Here is a 19274-nt window from a genome sequence, read left to right as displayed (position 1 = left end):
AATAGTGTGAGATCAAAGACTTCTCGGGGAAACCTTTGAATATGTAGGCACACTGGCGTATGAATACTTGAAAGGTAGAAGAGGGTTAAGAAATTAAAAAAAGTGTTTAATTGAGAATTAACTCCTTCGGATTCATGGAGGTAGTGTGCAAGCGTGTTAAGAGGACAGGGATATGGGGACATTAAACACACATGGCTGGGGAAGAGATGAACACACTGCACAAATAGTCATGGATGGATCCATCTACAAAAATGTGAAGATGGGATGAAAAATAAGAAAGGGAGGAAGTGGTGAAGAAGTAGAGGGGAGGTTATTCTCCCCCCCCCCACTTCTCTCTCCTGCAGAATTCACATGGCGGGCCCGGCCGTGTTCCGTTAACCGGCCGAGTAACGTTACATTACGTGCGGACCCACTGGGGACTGAGCCCGCGAATCTCTCCACAGGTCCCAACCGTGCTCAACACTCGGAGGGAGGGTTGAAAGACGGATGGGCAAAAAGGGAAGGGGGGGGGAGAAGAGAGAGAATTTGGGGAGGGAGGGCACGGAGAAAGGAGGGTGGCGAGGGAGTGGGGAAGGAGGAAAATGTGTGGAGTTGGCGGAGCGAGCGAGGACGGAAAGAAGAGATGCGTGCCATCGCGTTATTCTTTAAATTCACCATCTCCGGATAATAAGGGAACAGTTCTGAAATGCCTGCGTAGAGGAACCTCACCTCCGTTAGTTTAGACCCCCCCCCATTTTGCCCCACCCTTTCCTCTCTTGTTCGCCGGGAAGTCCATTTTTTTCCGTTTCGTCCCTGGCGAGAGTGAAATGCCGTAACGTTTTCAGGAGTTCTTGTGCCATTACCATACAATGCTGCATGGTACAACGGCAGAACGACGATGACCTATCGCGCACCATCTCCACAAATCGTCGAAATGCATATTATTATGGAGCATAAGTCCCCCGGTTACCACGCTTTCACTTCATTCAACGACGCACTGGTTTGTGATTTGGCAACAAATTTCAAGCGTAAGATTTTTTTATCCATTCTGCACACAAAAGCGTGATAATATCTCTTGCACGCATAAACTTCCGGGCCGCGAAGTGTTTTTAAGAAGTCATTTGAACTAGTATCATTGTGACGAATGATGCATTTTTTTGTGCCTGCAGTTATATCAAGTTACACATTGTAATGGGAGAGATTCAGACAAAATAAGATCGGCCCATCGCCTTAAAATTAACTTCAAAATGAAGCAATTCTCAAATCGATTAGAGAAATTACAGTGAAATTAAAGTTCAAAATATGTTATAATACCTTTGCAGAACTTCGGAATTATCCTCAACTAGTATGCAGGTGACGTGTGAAGCCTCCCTCTCAAATGAAAGCCATTAAAATAATTGTTTTATTGATTATTTCTAATTTCTGAGTTTTGCTCCAGCGTTTGTGAAAATAAAATGCTTATTTGATGGAAAGTATCTGTTCACTTCGTCAGCCATTACCAACGGCCGTTTCGGCTTTGTCTCGCTCACCTGGCAATCCAGGGGTTCAAGGGGTTCGAATCCAGCCTGAGGAATGAACCTCTCATTTTAGTGTGATTTTTCTCGACTGGACTGTTTGAAAATGACCTTGACCGTCGGAGGGCCTAGAAATGAAATACTCGCTGCCCTTTTTACAGTTCGCCATCGTCGAGACAGGTTCGGAGATTGAAGTCGAACTCTCATCGCTCTTCCCACATTTTTCATATGAAATTCAGCTGCATTCCTCTGGATGAGATCTTTCTCGGGTAAAAACTGACGAAACAAATCCCATGACGCGTAAACCATTTTTACTCGGCACTGTTTCCGTCAATATCAATGGTCTCCTAGTGTTCTTCGGTGGCCATGATTTCATTGGATCACTTCCACTTATACTCTCCTTCTCATTCAAAGTTAAAAGTTGATGACAAATGAAAACATGTTTAACATTTAATTATATTACTACGTAAACGACTACTGTCGTTGAATTTACGAGTGCACATTTTACACATTGTGTTTGTTTTATTTCTAAGAGCACCGAGTCATTCTAGGACGCCTCCTAAATGAAAACTATGATAAATGGTGCCACTGAATATCAACATAGACTTATTTTTATCTTTTAACATACGCATTCAAACCCTAAAGTTGCAAGTAGGATCATAATTCTTTGCTTTCCAAAATTATTTTTTTTCTAACTTTCCAGTCCACTTCACTTGTTTTTTTTCGAAGAAAAGCGTCCTCTTTATCGCAGAAGTTTCCCATCCTGTAGTCACGAATGTTGGACCTGACGCTACGCCGAATGAATGGCGTACCATCTACCGTTCTAAAACGAGACTGTTTCAAGAATCGTAGTCAAGTCGCCATTAGGAGCATGCCAACGTGATCAATTCCCGCATCTGTTCCGGCTACGGAGAGGATTTTTGATTGCAGTACTCCCGCGTTGAAGTAAGTTACCTCATCCACTTCATAAAGTATCCACTGCATATGTAGTAACCGGGAGTACACTCAATGGCCTTTCTTGTACTACTTCAAAATATTTTACAATCGTTTCGGACCAATTTACGTAGGACTATACCATCATTTAAATTCCGTAGCGTGAATATTCAAAATGCTACATGCAATCATAGCTTTTTTCCTGATGAAATGTTCGTCCTATGCTGCCTCATACGCGCAAATACCCCAGGCAACAATTACATTTTTCTGAAGCTTATAAGTTTCTTAAATACATACTTGAAAGCCGAATCGAACCTCACCCGGTCTACTTCACGGAATAATTTAGAATGTTTCTCAAGGTCTGGAAACCTGCCAGAAATCCAAGGGGCATTTGCTTAAATGTGCAGTGGGTTCTTAACCTTTTCTGAGAAGGCCTAAATTCACGGCAGCTTTTTTTTGCTGCTTAGCATCTAGGAGGCAATTGATAGAATAGTTCGGCCTGTCAAGCGTTAGGATCTTAATAATCTAAAATGTGATTGGTCGAGAGTCATATTTGGAACGAAATAGAACATTTTCTGTCGATGAATTGGCTACATTGGTGCGTCCTCATTCTGCCATTAAACTTACTTCAGAACGGGTTAATTAGAAGCGAGCCGAATTGATCATTGCCGCCCAGGAAAAGGAAAAAAATGGCAGTTTACATGAGTTCTGTTGCTCGAATCCGAGGCGGTTTTTTGTAGTTCGTCTTGAATCTCAATGGAAGTGGTACAATGAAAGTGGAGCACTTCCGGTCGCTGGAGGGAAGACTTGACCATTCTCAGAGGGAATCTCGAGGGAAACGACTTCAAAAGTCTCGGGAGCCCAAAAACAGATCCAATAAGAAAATACGGAACATATCAACGTCTCAATCACAGAGGATTTTTACATTGACTTTCAACTCGACTGGCGAGATTTTGTATTGATAACATTAAGTCATGCCTTTTTCGTTATTCGCTTTAAAAGTACAGAAGCGAAACCACGGACGCAATTTTATCGTGCTTCAAACCCCGCAAAAGCATGTATAGCACTGACATTGCAACGCAGAGCGTAGCCGATTGATTTCAACCGTTTTTCAGTGCCATACACAAGAAATACACTTTTTCACATCGACCTTTCCACGGATACTCCGACTTGCCCCTCATTGTACCATCATGGAAGCGTGCCACAATCAGCAAAGAGGTACGGAACGCGTGACAAACGCAATCCACCATGAACGATTCACTTGTTCTGAGATCCCGGGTAGACCACAAGACCTGGAATATCCATGAAAAAGCGAATGGAAGAAAAATCGATCCTTTAGCAGGCGTCGAACTCACTCGTGAGATAGACCAGTGAAGCAAATAACAACGTCGCAAAAATCTCAAAATAACCATAGCGAAGCAGCAGGAACAATAATCACTCGCAAGAGCAGATACGAGTAGGATGCGATCAGGGGTATCATCATAGGACAACTCAGCGAGGCGAAAAGGGATCCGACCACACGTTGCGACCACGGCCATAAAAAATTATTGTAGGACGTGAAAAGTCTAGAAAACTCCCCATTGGGGCAGGAATGGAGAGGGATCGAGAATTTTACTAAAGAGCAGTCTGGAAATCATCAAGGCAGCACGGGGCGAGCGAGATTCGGGAGATGAGGCGACGATGAAAAAATTCAAAGGAGATGCGAAGATAACCTCCTCTCACGAGAGAGAGTGCGAGGGGCGAACGGTGACGGGAGGCTCGAGAGGAGGAAGAGAATGAGCACATCGATGAACTCCAGCGAAAGAGAGGAGGGAGGCGAGGACGGCGGACCGGCAGGAGGTAGGTGAGACGCGATTCTCTCCATCACGCTCACCAACTGGGAAGGGGTAATGGGTGGAGACTGCAGGTTTTTGAAGGGCAACGCTGCCCCCAAGGATGATCTGGCATCTTGGCGCGTTTTGTGGGCTCCAGCAGAGGGATCTTGATGATGACGGAGGAAGGGTGGGGGGAAGGAGGGCGAGAGTCCCATATGAATTCCGGTAACCGATTCTGTGAGAGGTCGAGGGGAAAGAGGAGAGAGAGAGAAGATAATTTGGGGTGTTGTGGTCTTGGAGGTGCGGCGGCGGGAGGGGATGCGGGATGGCTGGGGGTGGAGGAACCCAACGCCGCTAATGGAAGGCGTGGAGACTAGTTTTCGGAGAGGAGCGAATCTTTGGGCTTCAGGTTGCGAGGTATTTGGCTGACCGAGGAAGTAGCTTTCTCCATTCATTCTCCACGGCTTTTGTTTGCTTTCTCTATCGGCCGCAGGAGGCGATTCCTCGTTATTAATGCAGTCTGCCGAATTTTACGGCACGCTTCACGATCGTCTGTAGCACAGAAAACTGATTCGTGGCCCAAAAGTCATCAAATCAGTCAGCCCACCTTCGCTTATGTGTATATAATTAAAGAAGGGAGATTTTGCGATATTAATTAGAAATTTTCAGTTGGCGGCCGATGAAGCAGTTCAGTTGCAAGGAGTAGAAAATATACCCATCATTCATGCACTATTAAACCAAGAAAGAAATATATGCATACTCCATTTAATGATGAAAAAATTGTATCCACTCCAAGCATGCAGACGGCTAACGCAAGGATTGCCGTGTGGTTACTTCATAGGAGAAATTCTTGTGTCACTCGTACCTACCGCAAGCTTTTTTTCCTCCTATCCGTGAATCATGTATTCGAAATCTCTCTCATTTAATCCGGAATGAATGCGGGTGGTAGAATGCAATGAGGAAAATTTTCATGTCGATAGAGAGGGATGTTCGATAACCGTGCCTCGCATTCTCATACGTTTCCACGGCGACGTCTTCCAATCGCTCCCGCTCTCGCTCGCTCTGAAGGTCAGATGCGTGGAAATGAAGAAAATATTGTCGTGGGGACGAGAGGAACGCAAGGAGAAAGGGAGTAAACGGAGGAATTCACAAGCGCCCTCAGGCCGATAGACGTGAAAAAGTCCTTAACGGGGATGCGGTTGCGAAATAAGGTAAGGAATGCTGAGCTGGACGGATGCCGCCGCCGCGAGCGTCATGTTCCAAGTAGGAACGGGGCGAGGGAGAGAGCTGCAACGTGAGCCCATTAGAGGAGCCAGCGTGAAGAGTCGAAAAACCAGAGCTCCCAAAAACAAGTCGCCCACAAACTGCGTCAACATTGGTGAAAACACTTCACTTCGGGATAGGCATTTAATTCTTTAATAATTGCCCATCGGAAAGAGAAATTTTCGGTGATGAATAATTAGCAGCTCCATATAGTTCAGCCGTGGATGGCATGCAGGACTATTAAGTACGCTCTATCAACCGATCGAAGAAGCTAGCAGAGATAATGAGCTGAGTTAATGGAGATGTTATTAATTAATCATAAAGTAATATCTCAGCGTGAACTATTTATTTCGTCTTTTATCCGGTGAAATTTTAATGACTGCGAAATGCTGAATCTTCCATTCCTCTCCGAAAAATGCTTGAAAAAATTTCAAACTCTAGCGGATGGCCTTAAAATAACCAATCAAGCCTTTGTTCATAATTTAAGGCTTTGTAATTAAACATCAGTCACACAGTGGCCCTCGCTTGAATTGAAATACATCCAATGCATTACTATGTTTTTACTGATTAAGATGAATCTTCTCTAAAAATCCATAGAATGAGACTTTTATCTTTGGCATATTAACAACGCTTTGCAACCAAAAGAGCCTTTGCCACGACTCGGAAATCGGAATTATATTGATAAATGCTTATTCATTTCATATGGAAACTAATTTACTCCTCGACAATTGCACTATTCTATTGAGAATCCTACAAAAATTAGTAAATGCCTGATATTGAAACCTTGCGTATGCAACTGTGAAGTAGCAAAAATTTTAAAATTTCACATTGTAATGCTAATTTTGGCAGAGAAACGATAACATATTGGCCGTCATGACGATGGAGAGTGGTGAATCATGGCTCCAAAATAACCGGACCGATTGAAAGAATTGACCCTGATAATATGCGCTAACTTTATTCATTAAGACAATTAGGTAAAAAGCTTACTCTCTTCCCTCCAACGCTTTCATAAAAATTGAGGTTCCTAGCGTAATTCTTCTCTCGATTTGGAGCCATTCGGGATTGCTCCCTTTTTAACAGCTGATGCTGAAGACCGATGGAAGTATAATTTTATGATAAATGAGTGGTTATTCATATTCCATTAGAATGGCCGTTGCAATTAAAAAAAAAATAGTCGTTAAAGTCCAGACTTGCGAGAACCATCGTTCTCATTATTCTTTCGATTTCCAGCTATTTTTCGACTTTAATTTAATTCTCCACCAGGGATCTTTGTGGGTGTTTTCAGAATAAATTTAATGTTAATCTGTCACGGGTGATAAATGTTCTTGCTCTCTCGGTCACCGAAATAAAATCTCAAGCGCTGAAAGTGTGAGAGAGATGTCCTTGGGACCATTCTGCTCTCACAACTTCAGTGTCTGGCTGCTGCTTCCTATGACGTGGGGCCAGAAGATTTAAGGAAAACTGAAGATGTTTCCCACGTGGACCTCGGGATTCCTATGGCAATCATACATCCGTGACAAGCCTCTTGCAAAAGAAACATTCCGTGCGCTCCACCGATGAATATCTTTTTTTCCCTTCCTTGCTATTCATCGCGTGAGCCAGGATCCTCACCTCTTCTCAGGAGATCCTATCTCTAGTAGTTAGTTATTCGATCCTTGAGATGGGTATTCAGTACCTATATAAGGGAGTGAGAAGAGGAGGAGCAGGGCGGAGGGTTTCAAGGATAATTCCGCAGTAGCCGATGACAATCTCGTACTTGTCCCCCGTCGAAATTGAATGCCATGTTCTCGGACGTTCCTTACGTTATGCTAATTTCACTTTCTATTTAGGTGTTTTCATGCATTTAGTGAAACTGGGTGAAATTAATTGAAACGTATCTATCTATCACGTTAGGGAGTTTTTGATATTTTGGAAACATTTTGGCTGGTCAATATCGCTACTGCAAAGTGAATTGTTTTCGTACAATGATAGTGGGGATATGTATAATGTATATTGTGCACATATGTGCGTACGAATGAGAAGAAAATAAAATAATGAGGCAGTATCAATAGATACGATTTTACACGTTAATATGCACATAAGAATTTGCTTGAAGGAGATACGATGCATTGAACGGTATTCCAGCCGAGTATTCCAAACATTTTCATCAGTGTGAACTGTTATTGTACGAGTAGTTTTCTTAATGAACATAATAAGCCATAATTATCTATTAATGAATGAAAATACTGGATTAAAATTTTGTTTACAGTTGTTTGCATAAGATAAATTTCTAAAGTGTTCATATAGTAAGCATTAGCCGAGCTGATTCACAGTGGAACAACGCAACGTGCATCGAAGAAAAACACGTACCTATTATTTTGCCCGTGTCACTGCTTTCTTACATGGACGTGGCGAACATACATTGTCAGTTCTATCTCGGAGAACTCAGTTTGTACTTCGTGGTATGCATCATTTGTTTGCCCAGGAGGCTCGGCCAAAAACTTGCCTCGTGCCTGGGCAAGCAGCCCCTACCTTCATCGGCGTGACGCGACTGCCCGTGCTTGGGCAGGATGGATCCAGGAGAAGGACGGAAGACGGGGGGGGGGGGGGTTATGGGAGGAACGGGTGGGTTAGAGGGGGAAGGAAGGTTCGGCGGCGGATGGGCAGTCGAAAAAAGCACAGGGCCCACCTGCGCGCAGCATTCCGATCCGTCCTCTCCCTCGGCCGTGGTTGCCGGTTCTCCACTCCTCCCTCTATTGCCGTTTTCTCCCTCGCATTCTCGCAGGCTAATTCTTTCCCTCGGCTTATCGGAGGTTTGATACGCGTCGGGGGTGGGCAGCGTTTCCCATTCCAGATTGAGGAGTGATGGCCGCCAAGTTCCTTCCCCCAGCCCTCGTTCCGTCATTTTTTGAAAGGTTTTCAAGTGCTCCCGTCGAAGCCCTTATTCTCTTGACGACATTTAACCTCTGATTGAAATTCATAAAACTTGATGAGATTTTTAGAACTTTTTAAATTGCAATTCGGCCCCATTGAAATGAACGCCGTAGTGAGAGGTATAACCCTTGGGCGTATGCATTTGAGCCAGAGAGCAAACGCCCTGGTTGTGACCATCAGTTCATCATGAGGAGGAAATTTTATGGGCCTTCCATCTTCACAGGTTATGGGAATGTGCTAACTTGTGTGCAAGTGTTTTGTTTCTAAACCAAAAGCAGGAAGCGGGTGAATCTTGCGTTGTTTAAAACCCGTGTGTGAATAATACTTTGAGTTGTGTGAACATGCAAGAGATTCCCATTTCAATTTCCTACACGAGGAAAAATTTTCTCAGCTTCATCCGAATGAGAGAGACACAATGCCTCACTTGCCTCTTCCATTCCTTCTCCTAATACTCGAATAACAATCTTATTCCTTTAATCCAGACCGCTCACTTGTGGGGTGGGTCCAGAGAACGCTACCCAGCTAGGGGCGGGGACGATTCACTTGGTTTTATCTCGGGCGTGAGACCCGTGAAATTATTTTCTCCCGACCACACTTTGCCGGGGCTCTAATGACCCACCCCTAAGGGGAAAAGAGGATAGGAATGGGAGGTGGCAGAACGGACTCACCAATTGCCTTAAACCTCTTTCGTGTTCACCGAGACCACCAGCCTTCCTTACGCTACTCAGCACACTTGTTAGTTTTCAGCCATCCTATTCCCTATCTCTCTCTCACACACATTCGTACTCTCTCACCCCTTCACATTTCTCGTCCGCAGTCATTACTTTCCCCCAACACGAAATGTTTTTCCGTCCTTCACCCAGCCAAGGTGTTCTCTCCCCTTCAACCCATACGAGACGGCTTCTAACTCGCATGCCACAGCAGAATTTGGTATTGCATTCCCCAGACGCAACTAAAATCACTTCGGGCAAGATTTAGTGTCATAAAATAAAAAGCAAACGAGATTGACGATTTTGTGAAGGAAATGACTGTAGTTTAATGTTAAATTTGAAGACAGGACTTCGATTGGAGGTAATGCAAACACCCTGTTGAATAAACCGATTCATGGACTTCCTTACTCCCACGTAAAATTCACGAACACGGCTGTAGAAAATAAGAATCACAACTATTCAAGGAACTGTTAAATAAGACTTACTTGTCTCCAACGGTGCATGATCAAGCTAATTCTTGACACACCGTCTTCGTTTCTAAATAATCCAAAAACAGGAAATCCAATCTGTAGATCCTACATTCTTCTTCTGATGAGAAAGGGGCCATTTTGGACGGGCAAAACCCTTTTTATAACCACCTGGTACGTGGTACTCAATTTGCATTTTTATTTCCACTCTTGACACGCCATCGTTTCCAGCCTCCCTCACGCCTACCCCAGACCGCAGTGACGGCGGTAGCGACCTCTCAATCTCGTCCTTCCTCTTCATTCCTCCTCCAAGCAACCCATCTTCCGCGCTCCCATCCCCAACCCCCCCTCTCTCTCGTGCCTCCCTCCGCGCCTTCCCGAAAGACTGACTTGACGATGCCCCGAGGAACGGGAAAGAAGCAGGCCCAGAAAGGAATGAAGAGAGGACGACCTTAAAAGAAAGAAAAAAGGAAATAAAAATGAAAGATGGGCCTTCCTTCTCACCCCCTTCCTCCTTCCCCCCTCACGCGACCGTGTACCCGAAATGCGAACTGAAGAATCCCTCGCCCCCATCCCGCGCGAGCAAGTCGACTGCTTCTCCTTCCCACCATATTCCCTCCAAACCTCCTCCGCCCCCCATCCCTCGGAGTTCGTGCACCCCGCGGGGTGGTCCTCTCCCCTTACACCTTCTTCCCGCGCCCTCAACCGTTTCCAAATCCTCGCCCCGTCTCTCCTCCGGCAACGCATGCCTCCTCGCCTCCCGTTCCATCCTACGACATTTGTCGGCTTGTTCCTTTCTTCTTTTCACCCCCGCCCGCCGTGTGCAGCAATTTATCCTTCCTCCGAGATGGAGAATGGAGGGGACGGCCCCCGCCTTCTTCTTTCTCTCTCTTTCTTTTTGGAACACTGCCGCCTTGAACGTTATGTGTGCTTTTAATGAGTGGGCCGCCACCGTCGTCCTTCCGGTCTCTCGTGGGAGAAAGCAGGAAGGCGAAAAAAATATCCATTCACTCGGTATACCTCCGCGGCTCATCTCCGGAACGTTTTCTTCACCCTCTCCACTCCCGCGCATTGACCGATTTGTGAAATGAAATATTAGGGGCGTAGGCAGTGGCGGATCTGGTAAACCTTTAAAAAGGTGGAGGGCATTTTCATGTACGAGCAAAAACAATTTGACCTTTTTCCGCATACAAAACTGAAAATCATCTTAAATTATGGACCAATCGCAGTAATTTCAGTCATTAATGCACCCTGCATTAGAAAATGTCATGTCACCGTTATAATCGATAATTTCTATTCACTCATTGACAAAAATGAATACTGCCTTGAAAAAATTCCGTCTACGTCCGTGTTCGAAATCGGGAGTTTGCTTCTGGTCGGCCGGTTGGTCTATCATTGCGCTCTCTCACATCTCATCCTCTTTCATAATAAGTGGAGAGCAGAAAACCTCTCGTCTCAAAATAAATCATTCTATTTGGTGTGATATTATTCGTTTCGAGCATTCTCTCCTTAGATGGTAAACCAGTCCGGCGTTGGTGGAAAAAAGCGCGAAAGCAAGCGCGTCTTTCCTCTCAAAGGCTGGATATTGTTGGAAGGAAACATTCGTCGTCTGCTTTAAACTAATACCAACAATAACTACATCACTTATGAGTGATCATTCGTATTGTCTATTGCCATTCCCCTTATTGAGAAAGATTCCAAAATGGGTGGAACTGTAAAACATATCACGTCTATGCGCGACGTAGTAAACATTTAACCCTACCATAATGTAAAAATACATGAAAAAAACGACACCGACCACTATAGCATGTAATATAGTACGCATATACCTTCTACGAATTTATTGACGCCTAAAAGCATATGAGAGCAGGTACCACACTACAAAATACAATTGTCAACTGTAAAATCGGCAATCGATGAAGTTCCCGCGTTTTCATTTAAAGGCGCGTGAAGATGTCGAGTATTTGTAGACATTAATAGCGATACCGCGTGTACAATCACGGGTCCAGGGAGGGGGAACGAATTATTTTCACAATCACCAGTTTTAACGAGATACATAAGAAAACTTATTGAAAATCAAATACTGGCCTAACTTAACGGTAGCGTCTCGTTTCTTTCGACACACTTTAATGACACCACACCGGAGAGGTGGCGAGAATGGACAGAGGAAGGAAGTTGCCTTGCTCAACACAGTGGCGTGTAATATCGTACAATCCTTTCTAATTGCCGAGTTCCGTCGAAACTCCCTCAGACTGAACGCCCCGGTTTGCCCTGCAGATGGCGCTACGGCCGGAGAGATTGGGTGGACTTACTGCGTAAAAAAAGTTAATATATACCATATTAACAAATCAGCCTGAAACACTTTTTTTCTCGGAATTCATTAAGTCGGCCATTCGCTGAAGAATCAAAAAGAAAGGAGATGTAGTCTCTTATGACGGTATCGTAGGCTGATATTAATTTTTCAAGTTGCCAAAAGTACTTAAGTATTTTATGATAAACACAAATGGAAAAAATGTTATATAATGTTAAATTGCATAGTTGATGTTGAAATATTTTTACTTGAAATATTTTCGCCCCCAAAATCTCGGAATGAAATACCTTCCTCAGATTGCCGAGAGTAATTCTTTTCTCGGAATGTTTGTTCTGCGTTCACAGTCAACGGGCCGCTTTAATTAATATCCACATAATGAGGATCATTAAACGTGAACAATAGATTAAACATGATCATGCTCAGCAAAGTGTGAAGTCAAAAATGGTCTAGAAGAGAACGAAAATTAATGAGTATCGAATGAGAAACGAACGGGATAATACCTACTGAGTTGGACATAAAAATGTATTGTAACACTGCTGTCACCTGATTATACTATATTTGCACTTAAACCTGAGTTCACAGTGTTTAAGTTCAGTCCATAGACTAATAGCACATTTAATTTTACTGTTATTATATTGAATAAGAAATAGAAAAAAGTCATAGAAAAATATCTCAGCTCAAGTTTTTTGAGTTTCATTACAAGTCCAGCGTTCTCGGCACATCAGTCATACGCCAATATAAACAGGTGTACGTGTTTGCTTCCATCCACGGTTATGTCACATTACTTGAGAATACGTTTGTGCTTCATTGGATAAAACAATCCACAATGAATTTCAATTTCAAATCATAGTTGGCAAACAAGAAGGTACAAACTAAGTCCCATTTTTAGCAGACGTCGGCGCAATCCTCGTTATTTTTTTTAGCTTCACTCTCGATTGTTGACTCCGCAATCGTTTACGCCTCGCCAAACATGTCAAGAATGTCAAAGGTTGAATAGGTGAAAGGAAAAGGGTTACCAAAACAGATCAGCGGGCCGTGAAATTCGGCTAAATCGTGGGCGATACCAGGCTTGCGTCATCGGATATGCGCTCTCCGTCTTGACAAAAGGGACCCGTAACAATGACTCTGAAACGGATACTTTAAGCAGGCAACGTTGGAAAAGTTTAAGAAAAACAAATCATGAAGGAGTTCTGTGGGGGTGGCGGAGGGAGGAAATAAGGCTCGTTTACTCCTCGCGACGCTCCACCGGAACGACCGTAAATCAAGGGCAATGTTTTTCTTTCTCCTCTGTACATTTGTTTCTCTGATTTGTCCTCCTCTTTCTCGCTCTCTATTCTTTCGAGTGCAAAAAAGACCTGACCGCTGAGACCATGCCACCTGCTTTCCCTTTGCCCACCCCTTTACCCCCCCCCCAATCTCTGCATTCCGTGAGAAAAAGACGAGGTGGGTTGGTCTCAAATGCGGATCTTTACTTCACTGCATCCGTCGTTTCCCCCTAAAGGAGGTTCTTTAAAAAAATCCATTTCTTCCTCATCACCAGTGCAAATTCATCATGGTCTTACGTGAGTCCATCTCCGATGAGTTTCGAAGCCGGTTAGACCACCATTCTAGTGTTAGCGAAACCTTGAGCATTCATTCCACTGCCATTTCTCAGTGGGCAGACCCCACATTTCCAGTATACACAGGTAGATAAATAACCTCCAATCGAAATAACTCAAGTGCGAATAGGAAATTGCGCGTACGTTCAAGATGACTATAATGACCAGCAAAATATTCACAAGTACCCGATTTTTAGTTGCCTGAATAAGAATAAAAAATAGCAAACATTCCCTTAGAATAACTCATCGGGTGAAGTGAAACATTGTCCAATGAAATGTCTTCGAAGTTCATATTGTATTAAAATATGCAAATATTGATTTTTAAAAGTCCTTTGATAAATACAATGTTATGGTTTTCGGAACTCGACATTGATATTAAATTTGAAATGTTTTGGTTCTCTTGAGTTTTTACGAGACTTCGAAATACTTGGGGAACTCAAAAGCTCCAGCATATGGAAAAAACAAACACAATGATCATAAGTCCTCAGAAAATCTCTCCCAACTCCCGAGGGAGACCTCATTCACTTATTTTGCTAGCCAACACCAAATTGTCTGAAATCCATTCACTCATTACCAATAACATAGTCATTAGCGTTTCCGGCAAAATATTTTTCTTATTTATCTCATTCCATACGGTCTTGAGACCACCTCCACTCACTGTAGATTCATTTTTTGTCTCTTTTTATGGTTATGCCCAGAGGTTGAACATTTTCTAGCCCTCGATTGCTGCGGTTGTCTTTGTTCTTCGCCGCACAATAGTTGATGATTACGTGTGATATTGGACCTTTTACCCGCCGACGCCATTTCCTTCGTTTCCACTGCCACCCCCTCTCTCCACATCGCTCGTAAGATTCTCTTTAAAGTCGGCCGCCAGGAGAAAAAAATCCTACCGGATTCTTAACGCCTTCTTCACAATAGGAATCTCCAACACAAATAGATTCCTCTGACACTATTTACTTCTAGGAGTATTTCCTTTAACCCGAGAGCCTTTCATGAGTTTCCAGCAATTCACCGTGAGAACCTATTTTCTTTCGCTTTCTCTTTCAAAAACATAAAAAGAGGGAGGGAATCTCAGCCCCGCTCGTCAATTTCCCTCCCCCGTACGTACAGCTACATATACAGTTCGGACTATCTGCTCGCTCGCCTTCTCCTCTCAATACGTCACGTACCAATGGCTAATGACGACATTAAATGTACTAATGACAACATTACTTACCTGGGCGTCAATAGTTTTTCGATATTTTTCAATCGAATAAAGCAATAATTCAGAGGAGACCAAGACAATGTAACCGAGGAGATATTCACTCACGGTACTAAATGCTATTTCTTTCATTAAGTCGCTAATATAATATATTTCTCTTACCGTAGTACGATGTGTTTAATATCACATTTTCAACATCATCGCTAAAGAGACATCCTTCCAGTTTATGTAAGAGATTTAATCTGTAATTTAACCCTAGCTCCTTGAGTGATTCCTAACCCAGATCTTGTAATAATTTTGAAACGCTACTCAGTTTGCCGAAACATTTAGTGCATCTACTCTCCACGCAATCCAATTCGGCAATGAATCCAACTTCATGAGGATCCCAATTACGAGTACAAGTACTAACAGCATATTCTTTATGAGACCTAACGAACAAAAGCTAACATTTCTATTTAACCCTTGATCACATTTCCCCAACACTATTAATAAATCCTAAATTGTTGATTGGTCACACCAAGCGACGCATTTTGCACAAAATAATTCCTACTCGTTTGATTGCTGAAATACATTATAAAATAAAGTATTTCTCCCAAAAACGCACCGGGACTCTTCTAAGCTGCTTGTCTCACTCCATCGATGGTGGTTGGTGAAAATTATCCCGAAAGTTCGAGAGTGAGGTCTGACAATCAAGGCACTTTGAAATTGCTTAAAGAAACTATAACGCACGTAGGAGAGATCGAAGGATATTTTTTTGCGACAATCACTACTTTCGCTGATTCAGCGACTTACACCTGTGTCCCGTTCGATGCACGAACGCCATTTCCGGCGGAGGAGAGACTGTCGTGAATTAGGATCTTCGCGGGAAAAGAATCCCAGAGCATTCCCGTCTGCCGTCACACTCTTCGCCGTAAATTGTTCCATTAGAAAGCGCGAGCCGTTCCCCGTTCCAGAGCGGGACTTTTGATGCTCCGCGCCTGATAAATTCTAGGTCTCCCTTCGTCACTCTCTCCTGTCCACCGTTCCTCCCATACGCTGCCCAGCCCGTTTGCAGACATTTTGCCCGCAAAATGTCCATCGCAGACTTTTTTCCATCTCATCACATTTAGACAGGGTCGACTGCGAAACGCATGGCGACATGAATCCAGCCACTCGGAAATGACGAGGGGAAATCTCCCGTTGCCCAAATTCGTGGAATGATTGAGGGAAAAAAGAGAAAGAAACGACCTTCTGTGTATTGGAGATCTTCATGATAGGGTTTCATCATGTGAAAATTTAGAATCGCTATAGTTTTTCCCTTGAGAACAATGGCGAGCCTCTTACAAAATTACAGTTGGTAGGCAGAATGTGGTGTTAATGGTTGAACTGTTCACTTATTAGGTTTTAATGATATTTAATAATTCAGACTGAATTGATACGACGAAATGGCATAGACACATTCGGTGCATTTTGTTTGGCAGGATGGGGCTCGTTTCCTTATTCACGCGGTAAATTTTCCTGGGGAATACCGCACATTTTTGTAAATCCAAGCACAATGTTGATGAAGGAAAAGTAGAGCCTGTTGAAAACACATCACTTTTGGGTACTTCGTAAAATATACATCATGAGGACATGTATTGTGATATAGATGGGGCAAATCAAAGTAATACGTTTCGTTTAACCAAGCACGGCTCGGTGATAAGGCAAAATGGGACGAAACTGATTCCTAGCTGATTCTACTGATTCTACCTCAATCAGCCTAACGATAAAAATTTGGAAATTATTTCTCTATATTACGTATTACGCGTGTGTGAGTTTCAATAAACTCTTCTCCAGAAAAAATAAGATTTCATTGTTCTACAGCATGCAATCAAAGTTAACTCAGGGCTGTCCGTGCAAATTCAATTTCAAACATATCCTATTTCCGAACAGATCCGCCCATCCTTCTTGAACTAATGCAAAAATGGCCAACTCCGTGGCGGAGGCGCGAAAAGACGAATCGCAGAGGGAAATAAATCCTTGGGAAATATTTTGAGCAAAATGCGATGACCTCGAGAGGTTAATCGACACGCGTCCGATTCGCGTGAACCGCACCATGCAGGTCCGGAAACGAGCAAGAGCAGCGCCCGAGATCGTGCGTCACGAACCTCCCACGGTATGTGGCGGGCATAACTGGGAGGGTTGCCGGGCGACACGGGGAGTTTACGATACGACACCGTCTCCGGCGGGGCGCGCCTCATTGCACGCGAGGCTGCTCGCTTGGCGCTCTCCCGCCCACCGGGTATCCCGGACTCTTTTGCTGGTCATAAAGCGGGGACGTCCTTGAAGGCGCAGCGGAGGGAAGGAGCGTGAGCGAGACCCATCACCCGTAGGAGAGCGGACGCCCACGTTCACTCTCGCTCGCTCTTTCGAGCAAGTAGAGGTGAGCCACACCCTTCACAGTTGGCGAAGTGTTAGGGTACACTGTTTTAAATCGACGACGTAACGAAGCTTTTTTTTCATCTGCCGTTCGTAGCAGACGGGAAACATTTTGCGGTGAACGGTGAGATAGAACAGTTACGGTTCGCTGGCCGAATGTAAATTTTATTTTTCAAATGCAAACTATCTAAATTATATATTTACCCGATTAGCCGGCATGAACCGCTGCGGGGCGTTACGTTTATAGGCGGAATACCATCAGTCCCATTCAGTTTTCCTTCAAGGGAGATGGATTAAAATTGTTTGGAAGATAATGAGGAACATTGAACCGTTCTAAAGTGACGCTACATTGCGCAACTTTTCGTATCAATCAGTTTTTAATGGAGTAAGTCAAGTGCTAACAGTAATCCTTGCCTATATTTTATTCAACCCCAGTTTCCTGGCGTTCACGAGGACGATATTTTTTTTGTCTCACGGAAATTTATATCTTTGACTTTCTTGATCTTTAATATCAATCCTTAAAAAAAATTAACTCCAAAGGGTTTTCGCTGCTTGTATGCGCTTTCCGAGAAAATTTGCTTATAATGGTCTCCTTGACATAAAAAATATAGATCTTTAATGGACTGAACCTAACAATTATTATCGTATTCTCCCAACACTCAAGTAATTAATTAATTTAAGCTTTCGCAGTCGAAGAATTCTATATCACTCAATTCATTACTGTAAACTACCGCATGTTTTTTTAAATAGTTTTAAAAGATAAATACCATTAATTAAAACTAATAAATATTATTTTATCATTCTATAACATTAAATTCTGATACTTCTTTCGCCTTATATTGAATTTATGAAATTCATCAAATATCTGTAAAAGACGATTATTTTTTTAGTGTTTCCGACTAACCAAAAATCTTAGCCTTCCGGCATTTTCTTTTTTACATTTCCGACCGTGTTCATTTATTATGCAACAGGTTCCGCTTCATACCTAACAATAAAATGTGAAGACACCAACACATGGACATGAGATCCTCGGAACGACGGAGAGCGAAAAAACAACCAAAGCACAAGTGAAGTCAGCAACACACACTCAATCTTATTCCAAGTTCCAACTTGTTTCTGATTGACTAATTCTACATATCAAGGTGACTAGCAGCCAAGTTGCCCTTAACGAGAGTGAGAAAACTCGAGTTTATTTACGAGCCAACTCGAGTTTATTTAAATGACCAACTGTCTCGAGACTTATGAATGAAATCTGGCTATAATTTGGGCGAACTATGAAGAATCGATTATTATTACCATGGTTGATGTAAATAAATACTGCATTTATTGGATAGAATGCTTTTGACTGGTTTGATTCCAAAAGCAAAAAGAAGAGGCAGTTTTCTGTAAAATTTCAAGTGACTGACAATGCCAACAATTCAAGAAATCTTGATGAACTTTCGAAATTTCTTTAGATTATATCACAATGCAAAAAAAACTCTTGGTTTAAGTTCGACTGTAATAAACAGATCGATATAATCGGAGGAAGGGTGTTTTTGACGGTTATTATTTAATTAGTAGCTTTGTGATAAATTTGCGACGTAATTTTTTGGTAGCGTTCTCAGTTAATGAAAACTAAAGGCGCTTCGTACTTTTTATTTCAAAAGTAATATATTGTGTCCTACAATATGCTTCTTAAAATTAGTTGAAATTTATATGTGATATCACCTTCAAGTTAATTTATTTGATTTGAGGGTAGGTGACTTTTTATCTGGGTGGCTCTCTCTATGTTTTATTTAACTAACGTAACGGCCACTCCGCCACAGGAGCACCGATGGAGATGAATTGAGGATCATATGAATAGCTTGTATCTTGATGATCATGGAGAAGGAATGAATTGCAGCAGAGAGGATAGGAACATCTGATTAGGGATGAGAGGAAAGCTTGGTTCTAGAAAGGATTCGTTAAAATGGGTTACTAACTACAGTTGATAAACTGGTTGATTTGTCCTGCTATAAATAACCCTGAAAATTCCCTCGTTTTAGCGTATTATTCAGAGCGTAAAGCAATCAAAGCATCGAAATTGGATTGTTGACGGTTTCCTTGCGCACGAATCGGATCATCAGGCCCGATTTTTTTCAACCGAAAACGCAGTATATCCTATCTGATGCAATAGATACGATACTCTTATTGGT

At 42.9% G+C, this 19274-nt stretch overlaps 1 protein-coding gene across 3 annotated transcripts in view; it reads left to right on the top strand.

Moving 5' to 3' along the window:
* The window catches only part of LOC139690841 (transmembrane protein 114), a 120418-nt gene that overhangs the window by 79166 nt on the left and 21978 nt on the right, over positions 1 to 19274 (top strand). The window lies entirely within an intron of this gene.

Source organism: Hetaerina americana, unplaced genomic scaffold (assembly GCF_022747635.1).
Source record: "Hetaerina americana unplaced genomic scaffold, ioHetAmer1.1.p SCAF_3, whole genome shotgun sequence".
NCBI lineage: Eukaryota > Metazoa > Arthropoda > Insecta > Odonata > Calopterygidae > Hetaerina > Hetaerina americana.
Note: the sequence above shows the minus strand (reverse complement) of the source record. Positions and strands in the feature narration are given on the sequence as shown.